This window comes from Phocoena phocoena, chromosome 5 (assembly GCF_963924675.1).
Source record: "Phocoena phocoena chromosome 5, mPhoPho1.1, whole genome shotgun sequence".
NCBI classification, from domain to species: domain Eukaryota; kingdom Metazoa; phylum Chordata; class Mammalia; order Artiodactyla; family Phocoenidae; genus Phocoena; species Phocoena phocoena.
This window is the reverse complement of record NC_089223.1, coordinates 43,138,328-43,153,331: the sequence shown is the minus strand read 5'-3', so window position 1 is coordinate 43,153,331 and position 15,004 is coordinate 43,138,328. Positions and strand designations below refer to the sequence as shown.

The 15,004-nt window shown below is 38.0% G+C and overlaps 1 protein-coding gene across 1 annotated transcript in view; it reads right to left on the bottom strand.

Annotated features, from left to right (window-relative positions):
* ANTXR2 (ANTXR cell adhesion molecule 2) overlaps positions 1-15,004 on the bottom strand; it is a 156,448-nt gene that overhangs the window by 72,839 nt on the left and 68,605 nt on the right. The gene's annotated exons all lie outside the window — the stretch shown is intronic.

Genomic DNA, 15,004 nt, shown 5'->3' with positions numbered 1-15,004 from the left:
TTTGTTATTATCATCATCAGGGAGGATTACATCTCATCTACTTAGCTGTTAGAATGAAGATTTCAGTTTGGAGGAGAGCCGATTTCTTAAATAAAAAAAAAAGTTAGCTGCTTCAGGCAACAGTCCTTTTGATCTGCTCATTAACACTTTTCAAATGTTCGAGTGATGTGGGCATTCTTTGAGCTAGAAAATGTCAGTACAGGAGCCTGCAGCCAGCTTGATGCAATCATATGTTCCAATATTCAGAAAAGAGTGAAAAGAACTGTCAACAGTGAACTGCCTTGGATTAAAAAAAAAAAAGATACTGTATAACGACTGTAAATCAAGTAGTATTTCAGAACCAATTCTTGCCAGTGACAGAAACAAATGCCCAATTTATCAGCAATGTCATCTAAGCGCCTAAGAGCCCACAGACTTAGACAAATCATTCTTAGTGTTTACAAAACTTGTTTAAAATATATGTAGGATTTCCTTTCATTCTTCCCTTTCTTTTTGATAAAATCAGAGAGCAAGTGTAGTGCCTTTCCTCTCATGAATACAAAATTCTCTGACATAAGTATTTGGGAAGCCCTTTTCTGAATCCCACAAAGTTAGGTGCTTTCAACATCCAGACCAAGATGTAGTCGAGGTTATCTCACTTCCCTTTCCTTTCCTCCTTGACAGACTCATCAATGTTCAAAGAATCTGCTTTGAACAAATAAATAGCTACTTGGAAGTCTGGACAATAAATATAATTTTAAAGGCCAAATGAGGACTAGGGAGAACAGTGTGAGTTAAGTAAAGGTGCTGCTGTCAAAGCAAATAAACTAAGACCAGGAAGGGTTTGATACCATGTTTTGTAAATGATGCTCTGTTGGAAAACATCACCATGGAAGCAACAAGTACTAACAACACACTCTATTTCAAGGAGGCAACCAAACATAAATCATTTTAACTAATGGTGCAAGGAAGGCATATTAAAATTTTAAATTACTTCTGTTTTATTGTGCATTCTAAAAAAAAATCAGGCTGCTCTTAAAGTAACTCAATAAAGGCACCAACAGCCCTCCTCAACAATAAAAAACAAGTGCAGTGTAGAAGCATTATTACTATTTGGAAAGAACAGCACAGCTGTTGCTGGCTAAGAAAATGATTCCATAGAACTCCAGTCAGATATATCCTCATCACGAAAGCTCAACTTACTTAATAAGAAAATTGGGCTTTAAAAAGATAACTTTTTTAATGTTTTTTTTTTTAAATTAAGATTTATGAGATCTTTCTGTAATGTCTTAAATGCACTAAGGAAAAATGAGCTTGCAATTTTCCCTTGTGGATGGAGAACTTTGGCCAAGGACACTAGATCAAAGTGAACATTTATCATTTCCAGCATATTTAGACATTTATTTGCAGCTGGATAACATACTCTAATTGACAACACTCCAGAAAGCCTTTGTTTGCCACGTCATTAGCCTTACATCTGTAATTCTGGAGAATGTCTGGTTCCTCCAAATGATGCAACTATAGGACTGTCAGTTCTGCCATCCTGAGAGTAAAACAGATCTGCCATAAACTCAACATACATTCTAAGCTAACAATGATGAAAAGAGCTGTATTTTCTGATATCTCACTCATGATTCAGTACGTGATTTTTTTAACCGTTCTTACCCCCTTTTTTAATTTAAGGGAAAAGGAAGGATGCAGCTGATGTTTGTTATAGAGAAGTGGTTAAAGGATGGATGTGAGGATACTCAATGAGCAGGGTACAGACTCGTAAACAGATGGTGAGAAATAACTTCACACAAAAATGAAAACTTTCCCCCTTAGGGAATAGTTTGCAAACTCAACACACTCTGTAATTCACTAATGGTAGCACCTAAAATTCCAGCTTTGCATAGGGTTCTATTATTATTATCATCAGATAAAGTTCTCCAAATATCACTGGTTTAGATCCTATTTGTCATGGAAAACCTAGGTACACAGAGGACACAATTCTGCAATATTTAAAATGATATCATCTCTCTCCTTTATCATTGAAATTACTCATTAAAATGAACTGAAAGATTGAAAATTTTTAAATAGTCTCATATTAAAAGCATCGTTGGTGGCCAGATATTCTATTGCAGGGGCGTTTTTCTAACCTTTTTTATTCTATGTCCCTCTTTGGCAATCTGGTGAACCTATGAACCCTTTCCCAGAATAAATAAGCTAAATTAAAATACACAGGATTAAAAGGAATCCAACTGTATTGAAATATAACTGTAAAAATCTATTTTTAAAAGCAAGAAACCAAATCTGTGATACAGAAATACTATGTGCTTCTTTATTAATTCATTAAATTATGAAATATAATAGTAGGTCTAGGAACTATCATAATTTTTTGAAGTATAATTGACTTAAAATAGTATATTAGTTTCAGGTGTACAGCACAGTGATTCAATATTTTTATACCATACACACTTATAACAATATTATAGACTATTTTATCTGTGCTGTATATTACATCCCCATGACTAATTTATTTTATAACTTGTAGTTTGAACCTCTTAATCCCCTTCTCCTATTTCACTCATCACCCCTGCTCTCTCCTCTGGCAACCACTAGTTTGTTCTCTGTACCTGTGTCTGTTTCTGTTTTGCTATATTTGTTCCTTTGTTTTTAGGTTGCACATATAAGTGAAGACATACGGTATTTGTCTTCGTCTGTCATAATCTTGAAGTAGTGATATGTATCTGAATATGAATGGGATTGTTCTGGCCTCTTACAGCAAATAACAAGCACCCTGAGAAAGCTGACCATGGAGCTTTGCTGTCAATAGGCTCTAATAACATATATAAGTTGGATACTTCTGAAAATTAGAAACCTGTTTCTTCGACAAATCCCTGGTCACTCTGAAACAGTGAGTAAATTCTACTCAGTATATAAAGCGTTGCATATTTACTTTACAGTTACCCAAAACAAAACAAAATGGTAATTCTAATTTTAAAGAATGCATATTGGTTTTAATTGTCGTGGAACCATCTACCATCTTAAAACCTCTTGTACTTCATAAACCGTTTTTGTAATGAGTTGAACTAGAAACATATTACATGTGAATTCCCCAAATCAAGAGCCCTGAGCAGTGATTCTCAACCCTGGCAATTATCAGAATCATTTAGGAAATCTATTAGTTTCTTAAAGCAGCTACAACAAATTACCACCAACTTAGTGGTTTAAAACAACAGAAATTTATTTTCTTACAGTTCTGGATGCCAGGAGTCCAAACAGAGTCTTACAAAGCTAAAATCAGGTGTTAGAAGAGCTGATTGTTTCTTCAAGAGCCAGGGGAGTATCTGCTCCTTGCCCCTCCCAGCTTCTGGTGACTGTCAGCATTCCCTGCCTAGAAGGTACATCACTTCAATCTCTGCCTCCATGGTCACACTGCCTTTTCCCCTTCTGTGGTCTTATCTCCTCTGCCTCCCTCTTATAACGACACTTGTGATGGCATTTAGAGCCATCTAGGTCATCCTAGATAATCTCCCTATTTCAAGATCCTTAATTTAATCATAACTGCAAAGTCCCTTTTGCCATGTAAGATAACATTCACAGTTTCCAGGAATTAAGACCTGGATATATTTAGGGATCATTATTGAGCTTAACAGAGGGGCTTTCCTAAACCATACTGATCCCTGGAGATGTCTCACCCAACCACCCTTTCCCTTCAGAGAGAGGCACTACCAATGGAAATCTGACAGCTACTACTCTGAGAGCCTTCCGGTTATCAGGAACAGAAAAACACCTGAGAACCACTGCTTAAGCTATAAGTAACACTGTCATCTCTGAGTCATTAATTAAATATCTGTGAACTTTTAATCGCTGAACAATGAATGGTTAAATTATATCATAAGATATTTTTTAAAAATATGAAATGATTGAATGAAGAATGTGTGACAGATATTGGTGCCTCCGTTCAGGGTTTTTTTCCCAGTATTTCTATCTTGATAAGAGCTCCTGAGCATATGATTCCCAAAGAGGTGATTGCTGACATAATCTAAATGTGCCTGAAAACAGACATTATAAGCTGTTTAATTATGTTTTAGTTGAAAGGTTAAATATTTGGCCCTAGTACTTAAAAGACAATCAAACCAAAGAAATTTGTAAAACACCAAGCTGAAATAAATACATTTCCTTTCCCATGAAAAAGTAATATGACTGATAATGATAAAGTGCAAAATGATCCCTAATAATTTAATGCTGCTTAAAAATTGTTAAGCTACAGAAATATAGATCAATGAAACAGGATAGAAAGTCCAGAGATAAACCCAAGCACCTATGGTCAACTAATCTATGACAAAGGAGGAAAGAATATACAATGAAGAAAAGACAGTCTCTTCAATAAGTGGTGCTGGGAAAACTGGACAGCTACACGTAAAAGAATATAATTAGAACACTCCCTAACACCATACACAAAAATAAACTCAAAATGGATTAAAGACCTAAATGTAAGGCCAGACACTATCAAACTATTAGAGGAAAACATAGGAAGAACACTCTTGGACAAAAATCACAGCAAGATCTTTTTTGACCCACCTCCTAGAGTAATGGAAATAAAAACAAAAATAAACAAATGGGACCTAATGAAAAAAGCTTCTGCACAGCAAAGGGAACTGTAAACAAGATGAAAAGGCAACCCTCAATACTTTCTCCTCAGAATGGGAGAAAATAATGGCAAATGACTCAATTTACAAAGGATTAATCTCTGAAATATAGAAACAGCTCATACAGCTCAATATTAAAAAAAGCAAACAACCCAATCCAAAAATGGGTGGAAGACCTAAATAGACATTTGTCCAAAGAAGACATACAGATGGCCAAGTGGCACATGAAAAGCTGCTTGACATCACTATTATTAGAGCAATGCAAATCAAAACTACAATGAGGTATCACCTCACACCGGTCAGTATGGCCATCATAAAAAAATCTACCAAAAAAAGAAAAAAAAAAAAGAAATGAAAGAGGAGACATCAAGACAGATTCCACAGATATTAACATTATAATAAAAGAATATTATAAACAATTTTATGCCTACAAATTTGATAACAGATTAAATGGATCAATTCTTTGACAGATGCAATGTGCCAAAACTCACACAGGAAGAAGTAGGTGATCTGAATAGGCTGATATGAAAAAAAATATCTACAACAACAAATGCTGGAGTGGGTGTGGAGAAAAGGGAGCCCTCTTGCACTGCTGGTGGGAATGTAAATTGATACAGCTGCTATGGAGAACAGTATGGAGGTTCCTTAGAAAACTAAAAATAGAATTACCATATGACCCAGCAATCCCACTATTGGGCATATACCCAGAGAAAACCATAATTCAAAAAGACACATGCACCCCAATGTTCATTGCAGCACTATTTACAATAGTCAGGTCATGGAAGCAATCTGGATGTCCATAGACAGATGAATGGATGAAGAAGATGTGGTACATATATACAATGGAATATTACTCAGGCATAAAAAGGAACAAAACTGGGTTGTTTGTAAAGACGTGGATGGACTTAGAGACTGTCATACAGAGTGAAGTAAGTCAGAAAGAGAAAAACAAATATCATATATTAATGTATATATGTGAAATCTAGAAAAATGGCACAGATGAACCTGTTTGCAAGGCATAAATAGAGACAAAGACATAGAGAACAAACATATGGACACCAAAGTGGGAAAGGTGGGGTGGGATGAATTGGGAGATTGGGATTAACAGATATACACTAACTAATATGTATAAAATAGATAACTAATGAGAACCTGCTGTATAGCACAGGGACCTCCACTTTGCTGTACAGTAGAAACTAACACAACATTGTAAAACAACTATACCCCAACTAAAAACAAAAATTTTTAACCACATGCTATTCTCTAACATAATCAGATAAATAACCTGCAACTGTACCATGACACCTTCTGGTACACTCAAGAGATTTGTTTTCACAAGGTTATAGTCTCCTTTTCCCCTTCTTTTCACATCACCTCCTCATTTTTCTCTAGTTCACTTAGCTTCCTTTTTATACTCCAACACTCTACATTTTGTTAGAGATACTTGCTCAGGCCATATTGCTTTTTTCATACAAATTTTAAAGGCTACACTCCATTTAAAGTTATTACAAAATAATGGCTATAATCCTTGTGTTGTATAATACATCCTTGTAGCCTATCTTACACCCAGTAGTTTGTACCTGCCTCTCCCCAGCCCCTATATTGCTCCTCTCCCCTCCCCATTGCCATATCTAAAGTGCACTATCTGTAACTGGCTTTCCATTTCAATTGCTGATGGAACTCAGATGGATAAGACTTTATCCCCACCAGGACCAGACCTCAGCAACACATACAGGAAGCAAAGCTTCTTTCAGGGGATTACAGTGATCAAATCTTTCCAGTGGCTTCTCCTCATCCCTAGGGTGAGTTCAAACTTCCTCAAAGACATAGGAGGCCCTCCTTAATGGCATTCACGCCTGGATCCTAAACCATCTTTCACCGGTCCCTTTCCCTGGCTCACTTGGCCTAAGCCTAGGACTTCCCAAAGCATGCCCAAATAACTTGTAATTCCACACACACTTCATGGGAAAAGTCCCTCATCAACTGCCAACATCTTATTCATTATTTAAAACTCAGTTTGGAGTCAGTAGCTCCATCCGGTTTCCCTGAAACAATCCCTCAACTCTGGCAAATCCCTCCTCCTTTGTGTTCTTTACACATGTTGCTATTGGGGGTGCCCGTAACCTTCCATTCACACTTTGCCCACTCTTCTGTGTTTCATATTAAAATGTGAGTTTCCATATCATATGATAGTCACTTCTGGACCCCAGTTCCAAGCCAGTATTGGCACATACTAGATTGCAAAGGGCTGAATGCAGAATTTACCTCTACCTTCTCCCTGCTTTTTTTTTTTTTGAACTTTATTTTAATTATTTTTTTATACAGCAGGTTCTTATTAGTTATGTATTTTATAAATATTAGTGTATATATGTCAGTCTCAATCTCCCAATTCATCACACCACCACCACCGCACCTCTCCTCACCTTTCCACCCTTGGTGTCCATACGTTTGTTCTCTACATCTGTGTCTCTATTTCTGCTTGCAAACTGGTTCATCTGTACTATTGTTCTAGATTCCACACATATGCATTAATATACAATATTTGTTTTCCTCTTTCTGACTTACTTCACTCTGTATGACAGTCTCTACAAATGACCCAATTTTGTTCCTTTTGCGGAGTAATATTCCATTGTATATATGTACCACATCTTCTTCCTATCCATTTATCTGTTGATGGGCATTTAGGCTGCTTCCATGACCTGGCTATTGTAAATAGTGCTGCAATGAACATTGGGGTGCATGTGTCTTTTTGAATTATGGTTTTCTCTGGGTATATGGCCAGTAGTGGGATTGCTGGGTCATACAGTAATTCTGTTTTTAGTTTTTTAAGGAACCTCCATACTATTCTCCATAATGGTGTATCAATTTACATTCCCACCAACAGTGCAAGAGGGTTCCCTTTTCTCCACACCCTCTCCAGCATTTGTTGTTTGTAGACTTTCTGATGATGACAATTCTAACTGGTGTGAGGTGATACCTCATTGTAGTTTTGATTTTCACTTCTCTAATAATTAGTGATGTTCAGCAGCTTTTCATGTGCCTCTTGGCCATCTGTATGTCCTCTTTGGAGAAATGTCTATTTAGGTCTTCTACCCATTTTTTTATTGGTTTGTTTGGTTTTTTTAATATTGAGCTGTATGAGCTGTTTGTATATTTTAGAGATTAATCCTTTGTAAATTGAGTCATTTGCAAATATTTCCTCCCCTTCTGAGGGTTGTCTTTTCATCCTGGTTATAGTTTACTTTGCTGTGCCAAAGATTTTAAGTTTCATTAGGCCCCATTTGTTTATTTTTGATTTTATTTCCATTACTCTAGGAGGTGGGTCAAAAAAGATCTTGCTGTGATTTATGTCAAAGAGTGTTCTTCCTGTGTTTTCCTCTAAGAGTTTTATAGTATCTGGTCTTACATTTAGGTCTTTAATCCATTTTGAGTTTATTTTTGTGTACAGTGATAAGGAGTGTTCTAATTTCATTCTTTTACATGAGGCTTTCCAGTTTTCCCAGCACAACGTGAAGAGACTGTCTTTTCTCCAATGTGTATCCTTGTCTCCTTTGTCATAGATTAGCTGACCATAGGTGCATGGGTTTATCTCTGGGCTTTCTATCCTGTTCCATTGATCTATATTTCTGTTTTTGTGCCAGTACCATACTGTCTTGATTACTGTATCTTTGTAATATATTCTGAAGTCAGGGCGTCAGATTCCACCAGCTCCATTTTTTTCCCGCAAGACTGCTTGGCTATTCGGGGTCTTTTGTGTCTCCATAAAAATTTTAAGATTTTTTGTTCTAGTTCTGTAAAAAAAAATGCTATTGGTAATTTGATAGGGATTGCATTGAATCTGTAGATTGCTTTGGGTAGTATAGTCATTTTCAAATGTTGATTCTTCCAATCCAAGAACATGGTATATCTCTCCATCCGTTGGTATCATCTTCAATTTCTTTCATCAGTGTCTTATAGTTTTCTGCATACAGGTCTTTTGTCTTCCTAGGTAGGTTTATTCCTAGGTATTTTATTCTTTTTGTTGCAATGGTGACTGGGATTGTTTCCTTAATTTCTCTTTCTGATCTTTCATTGTTAATGTACAGGAATGCAAGAGATTTCTGTGCATTAATTTTGTCTCCTGCAACTTTACCAAATTCACTGATTAGCTCTAGTAGCTTTCTGGTGGCATCTTTAGGATTATCTATGTATAGTATCATGTCATCTGCAAACAGTGACAGTTTTACTTCTTTTCCAATTTGTATTCCTTTTATTTCTTTTTCTTCTCTGATTGCCATCACCAGGACTTCCAAAACTATGTTGAATAATAGTGGTGAGAGTAGACATCCTTATCTTCGTCCTGATCTTAGAGGAAACACTTTCAGTAATCTTAGAGGAAATGTTCTCAAACCATTGAGAATGAAGTTTGCTGTGGGTTTGTCGTATATGGCCTTTATTATGTTGAGCTAGGTTCCCTCTATGCCCACTTTCTGGAGAGTTTTTATCATAAATCGGTGTTGAATTTTGTCAAAAGCTTTTTCTGCATCTACTGAGATGATCATATGTTTTTCATTCTTCAATTTGTTAATATGGTATATCACATTGATTGATTTGTGTATATTGAAGAATCCTTGCATCCCTAGGATAAATCCCACTTGATCATGGTGTATGACCCTTTTAATGTGCTGTTGGATTCTGTTTGCTAGTAGTTTGTTGAGGATTTTTGCATCTATATTCATCAGTGATATTGTTCTGTAATTTTCTTTTTTTGTAGTGTCTTTGTCTGGTTTTGGTATCAGGGTGATGGTGGCCTTGTAGAATGAGTTTGGGAGTGTTCCTTCCTCTGCAATTTTTTGGAAGAGTTTGAGAAGGATGGGTATTATCTCTTCTGTAAATGTTTGATAGAATTCACCTGTGAAGCCATCCGGTCCTGGACTTCTGTTTGTTGGAAGATTTTTAATCACAGTTTCAATTGCATAACTTTTGATTGGTCTGTTCATATTTTCTATTTCTTCCTGGTTCAGTCTTGGAAGGTTACACCTTTCTAAGAATTTGTCCATTTCTTCCAGGTTGTCCATTTTATTGGCATAGAGTTGCTTGTAGTAGTCTCTTAGGATGATTTGTATCTCTGCGGTGTCTGTTGTAACTTCTCCTTTTTCATTTCTAATTTTATTGATTCGCGTCCTCTCCCTCTTTTTCTTGATGAGTCCGGCTAAAGGTTTATCAATTTTGTTTAACTTCTCAAAGAACCAGCTTTTAGTTTTATTGATCTTTTCTATTGTTTTCTTTGTTTCTCTTTCATTTATTTCTGTTCTGATCTTTATGATTTCTTTCCTTCTACTAACTTTGGGTTTCGTTTGTTCTTCATTCTCTAGTTCCTTTTGGTGGAAGGTTATATTTTTTTTGAGATGTTTCTTATTTCTTGAGGTAGGATTGTATTGCTATAAACTTCCCTCATAGAACTGCTTTTGCTGCATCCCATAGGTTTGGATCATTGTGTTTTTGTTGTCATTTGTTTCTAGGTATTTTTTGATTTCCTCTTTGATTTCTTCAGTGATCTCTTGGTTATTTAGTAATGTATTGTTTAGCCTCCGTGTGTTTGTGTTTCCTGTAATTGATTTCTCATCTCATAGCATTGTGGTCAGAAAAGATGCTTGATATGATTTTAACTCTCTTAAATTTACCGAGGCTTGATTTGTGACTCAAGATTTGATCTATCCTGGAGAATGTTCCATGAGCACTTGAGAAGAAAGTGTAATTTGCTGTTTTCAGATGGAATGTCCTATAAATATCAATTAAATCTATCTGTTCTATTGTGTCATTTAAAGCTTGTGTTTCCGTATTAATTTTCAATCTGTATGATCTGTCCATCAGTGTAAGTGAGGTGATAAAGTCCCCCACTATTACTGTGTTACTGTCAATTTCCTCTTTTATATGTGTTAGCATTTGCCTTATGTATTGAGGTGCTCCTATGTTGGATGCATACAGATTTATAATTGTTATATCTTCTTCTTGGATTGATCCATTGATCATTATGTATTAACCGTCCTTGTGTCTTGTAACTTACTTTTTTTTAGCCTATTTTTTCTGATATGAGTATTGCTACTCCAGCTTTCTTTGGATTTCTATTCACATGGAATATCTTTTTCTATCCCCTCACTTTCAGGCTGTATGTGCCCCTAGGTCTGAAGTTGTTCTCTAGTAGAGAGCATATATATGGGTCTTGTTCTTGTTTCCATTCAGTGAGCCTGTGTCTTTTGGTTGGAACATTTAATCCATTCACATTTAAGGAAATTATTGATATGTATGTTCCTTTCAACATTTTCTTAATTGTTTTGGGTTTGTTTTTGTAGGTCCTTTTCTTCTCTTGTGTTTCCCACTTAGAGATGTTCCTTTAGCATTTGTTGTAGAGCTGGTTTGGTGGTGCTGAATTCTCTTAGCTTTTGCTTGTCTTTAAAGCTTTTGATTTCCCCTTTGAATCTGAATGAGATCCTTGTTGGGTAGAGCAATCTTGGTTGAAAGTTCTTCCCTTTCATCACTTTAAATATGTCATGCCACTCCCTTCTGGCTTGTAGAGTTTCTGCTGAGAAATCAGCTGTTAACCTTATGGGAGTTCCCTTGTATGTTATTTGTTGTTTTTCCCTTGTTGCATTTACTAATTTTTCTTTGTCTTTAATTTTTGTCAACTTGATTACTATGTGTCTCAGCATGTTTCTCCTTGGGTTTATCCTGCCTGGGACTCTCTGCACTTCCTGGACTTGGGTGGCTATTTCCTTTCCCATGTTAGGGAAGTTTTCGACTATAATCTGTTCAAATATGTTCTCGGGTGCTTTCTTTCTCTCTTTTCCTTCTGGGATCCCTGTAATGTGAATGTTGGTGTGTTTAATGTTGTCCCAGAAGTATCTTAGGCTGTCTTCATTTCTTTTCATTATTTTTTCTTCATTCTGTTCCACAGCAGTGAATTCCACCCTTCTGTCTTCCAGGTCACTTACCCGTTTTTCTGTCTCAGTTATTCTGCTATTGATTCCTTCTAGTGTATTTTTCATTTCAGTTATTGTATTATTCATCTCTGTTTGTTTGTTCTTTAATTCTTCTAGGTCTTTGTTAAACATTTCTTGCAGCTTCTCCATCTTTGCCTCCATTCTTTTTCCGAGGTCCTGGATCATCTTCACTATCATTATTTTGAATTCTTTTTCTGGAAGGTTGCCTATCTCCACTTCATTTAGTTGTTTTTCTGGGGTTTTATCTTGTCCCTTCATCTGGTACATAGTCCTCTGCCTTTTCATCTTGTCTATCTTTCTGTGAATGTGGTTTTCATTCCACAGGCTGCAGGATTGTAGTTCTTCTTGCTTCTGCTGTCTGCCCTCTGGTGGATGAGGCTATCCAAGAGGCTTGTGCAAGCTTCCTGATGGGAAGGACTGGTGGTGGGTAGAGCTGGGTGTTGTTCTGGTGGGCAGAGCTCAGTAAAACTTCAATCCACTTGTTTGCTGATGGGTGGGGCTGAGTTCCCTCCCTGTTGGTTGTTTGGCCTTAGTTGAGCCAGCAGTGGAGCCTACAGGCCCTTTGGTGGGGCTAATGGTGGACTCTGGGAGGGTTCACACCAAGAATTATTTCTCAGAACTCCTGTTGCCAGTGTCCTTGTACCTGTTGTGAGACACAGACATCCCCGTCTCTGCAGGAGCCCTCCAATACTAGTAGGTAGGTCTGGTTCAGTCTCCTATGGGGTCACTGCTCCTCCCCCTGGGTCCTGATGCACACACTCCTTTGTGTGTGCCCTCTAAGAGTACAGTCTCTGTTTCCCCCAGTCCTGTCGAAGTCCTGCAATCAAATCTTGCTAGCCTCCAAAGTCTGATTCTCTAGGAACTCCTCCTCCCATTGCCTGACCCCCAGGTTGGGAAGCCTGACAGGGGGCTCAGAACCTTCACTCCAGTGGGTGGACTTCTGTGGTATAAGTGTTCTCCAGTTTGTCAGTCACCCACCCAGCGGTTATAGGATTTGATTTTATTGTGATTGTGCCTCTCCTACTGTCTCATTGTGGCTTCTCCTTTGTCTTTGGATGTGGGGTATCTTTTTTGGTGAGTTCCAGTATCTTCCTGTTAATGACTGTTCAGCAGTTAGTTGTGATCCCAGTGGTGTCGCAAGAGGGAGTGAGCGCATGTCCTTCTACTCCACTATCTTGAACCAATCTCTCTCTCTCCCTGCTTTTAAACGTAGTTTAAACCTAGTTTAAGTTTTATGCTCTGATTCATTTATTCCTAGGTCTAAATGCAAGCTCATACTCAGGGCTAGCTGCTCTACAGTCTGTATTTCTAAATGTAAAATAAAGATGCTTCTCTCTATTAAGTAAGTTGCAGAAATTAGTAAGCATTCATGATGCTTCTGAGAATAGGAAGCCCTCCTGACATTGTAAAAACATGCCTTAATGGTGTCCCTCTGTACCTTGCATAAAGAAATATGCTGGGGCTTCCCTGGTGGCGCAGCGGTTGAGAGTCCGCCTGCCGATGCAGGGGATGCGGGTTCTTGCCCCGGTCCGGGAAGATCCCACATGCCGCGGAGCGGCTGGGCCCGTGAGTCATGGCCGCTGAGCCTGCGCGTCCGGAGCCTGTGCTCCGCAACGGGAAAGGCCACAACAGAGAGAGGCCCACGTACGGCAAAAAAAAAAAAAAAAAAAAAAAAAAAAAAGAAATATGCTGCATGATTCCCAGTCTGCAGAGACCCAGGGATGGAATGGATCTATTCTAACCACCTGATGATTGAATCCTCTCTATAATACCCCATTTGATGGTGGAGACTTCATCTGAGTACATCTAGCAACCTCCCAAAGAAGCCCATTTCAGTCTTCACAAGCATCCTTTTAAAATACCACTTTGGGGCTTCCCTGATGGCACAGTGGTTGAGAGTCCACCTGCCGATGCAGGGGACACGGGTTCGTGCCCCGGTCCGGGAAGATCCCACATGCCATGGAGCGGCTAGGCCCGTGAGCCATGGCCACTAAGCCTGCGCGTCCAGAGCCTGTGCTCCGCAACGGGAGAGGCCACAGCAGTGAGAGGCCCGCATACCACAAAAAAAAAATAATAATAATAATGATAATATAAAATAAAATACCACTTTGACACTTTTGAGCCCTCTGGTCAATATTATATGAAATTGCAAAGTAATGAAATAAGGAAATCCACCATTGTGAAGTTTAAATTAGAAAAACAAGGAGCACACATCACATTAAGGCACCTTTTTGCTTTTTAATTTGAGACTCAAGAGTGCTAGCTAGCCTAAAATCACCATATCTAAGACAATCAAGATTACTACAGGAAACCGTTTGAGCATAAATTGCTATAGCAGGAAACTGATTAGTTCAGCAAAGAGACAGGATGTTTCTTGTCTCTACTGTTGTCTAAGTTAATTCTGTGCCTCCTCCATGGGCCAACTGCTCTGAGATAAAGGATTGTAAAGTTGTCTCATGAAAGCAGACTGAAGTACAATGAATAATAAACGCAGGAGTAATACAAAGCACTGCCTGAAGTTGCAAGGAAGCGGAAATCAGTCAGCAGCGGGGAGGGAGAAAAGGGCAGTCTAGTAATATTATGTAAAACACTACTCTGACCTACAGAATATAAAGTTCTGTATAAAGTGCTGATAAGGAAAGGAATATTATCAAAATAGGTAGTAGCATGATTTGAAGGAGTGCTTCTTCAGAATAACCTTTTCTATGAAGCCTGAACAATCCAAGTTGTATTGCTTGAAATGTGCTGATGTTTTTTACTCAACGTTCCACCCTGTGGCAGGAAAAATAATGGCTCTATAAAGATGTCCCCATCCTAATTCCCTGGAATTGTGAATAAATTGCCTTCCAGGGCCAAAGAGACTTTGCAGATGTGATTAAGGTTAAGGACCTTGAGATAGGAGATCATCCTGGATTATCCAGGTGGGTCAAACCTAATCACATGGTTCCTTAACACTGGAGGTCCTTTCCCAGCTGGGCTCAGAGTCAGAGGAACATATGACTACAGAACAATGGTGAAAAAGATGCAATGTGGCTGCCTCTAAAGGTGGAGGAAGGGGCTCACAAGGCAAGGAATGGAGGTGGCTTCTAGGGCTGGAGAACGCAAGGGAACAAATTCTGTTCTAGAGCATTAAGAGAGGAATGTATCACTGCGGATACCTTTTAACCCAGTTTAGATCAGTGAGACCCATGTTGGATCTGTGATTACATAACTTAGATAATAAATTTGTGTTGCTTTAAGCTACCAAATATGTGGCAATTTGTTACAGTAGCGCTAGAAAGCTTATTACCCATATTCTTTCAGAGGTTTGACTCAAACATGAAAGATGACACAACCTGAAATCATCTGTCATAAAGTGACTGTTTAACAGATACCCTAACATTTGCACATGACTTATTTCTAAAATGTTTT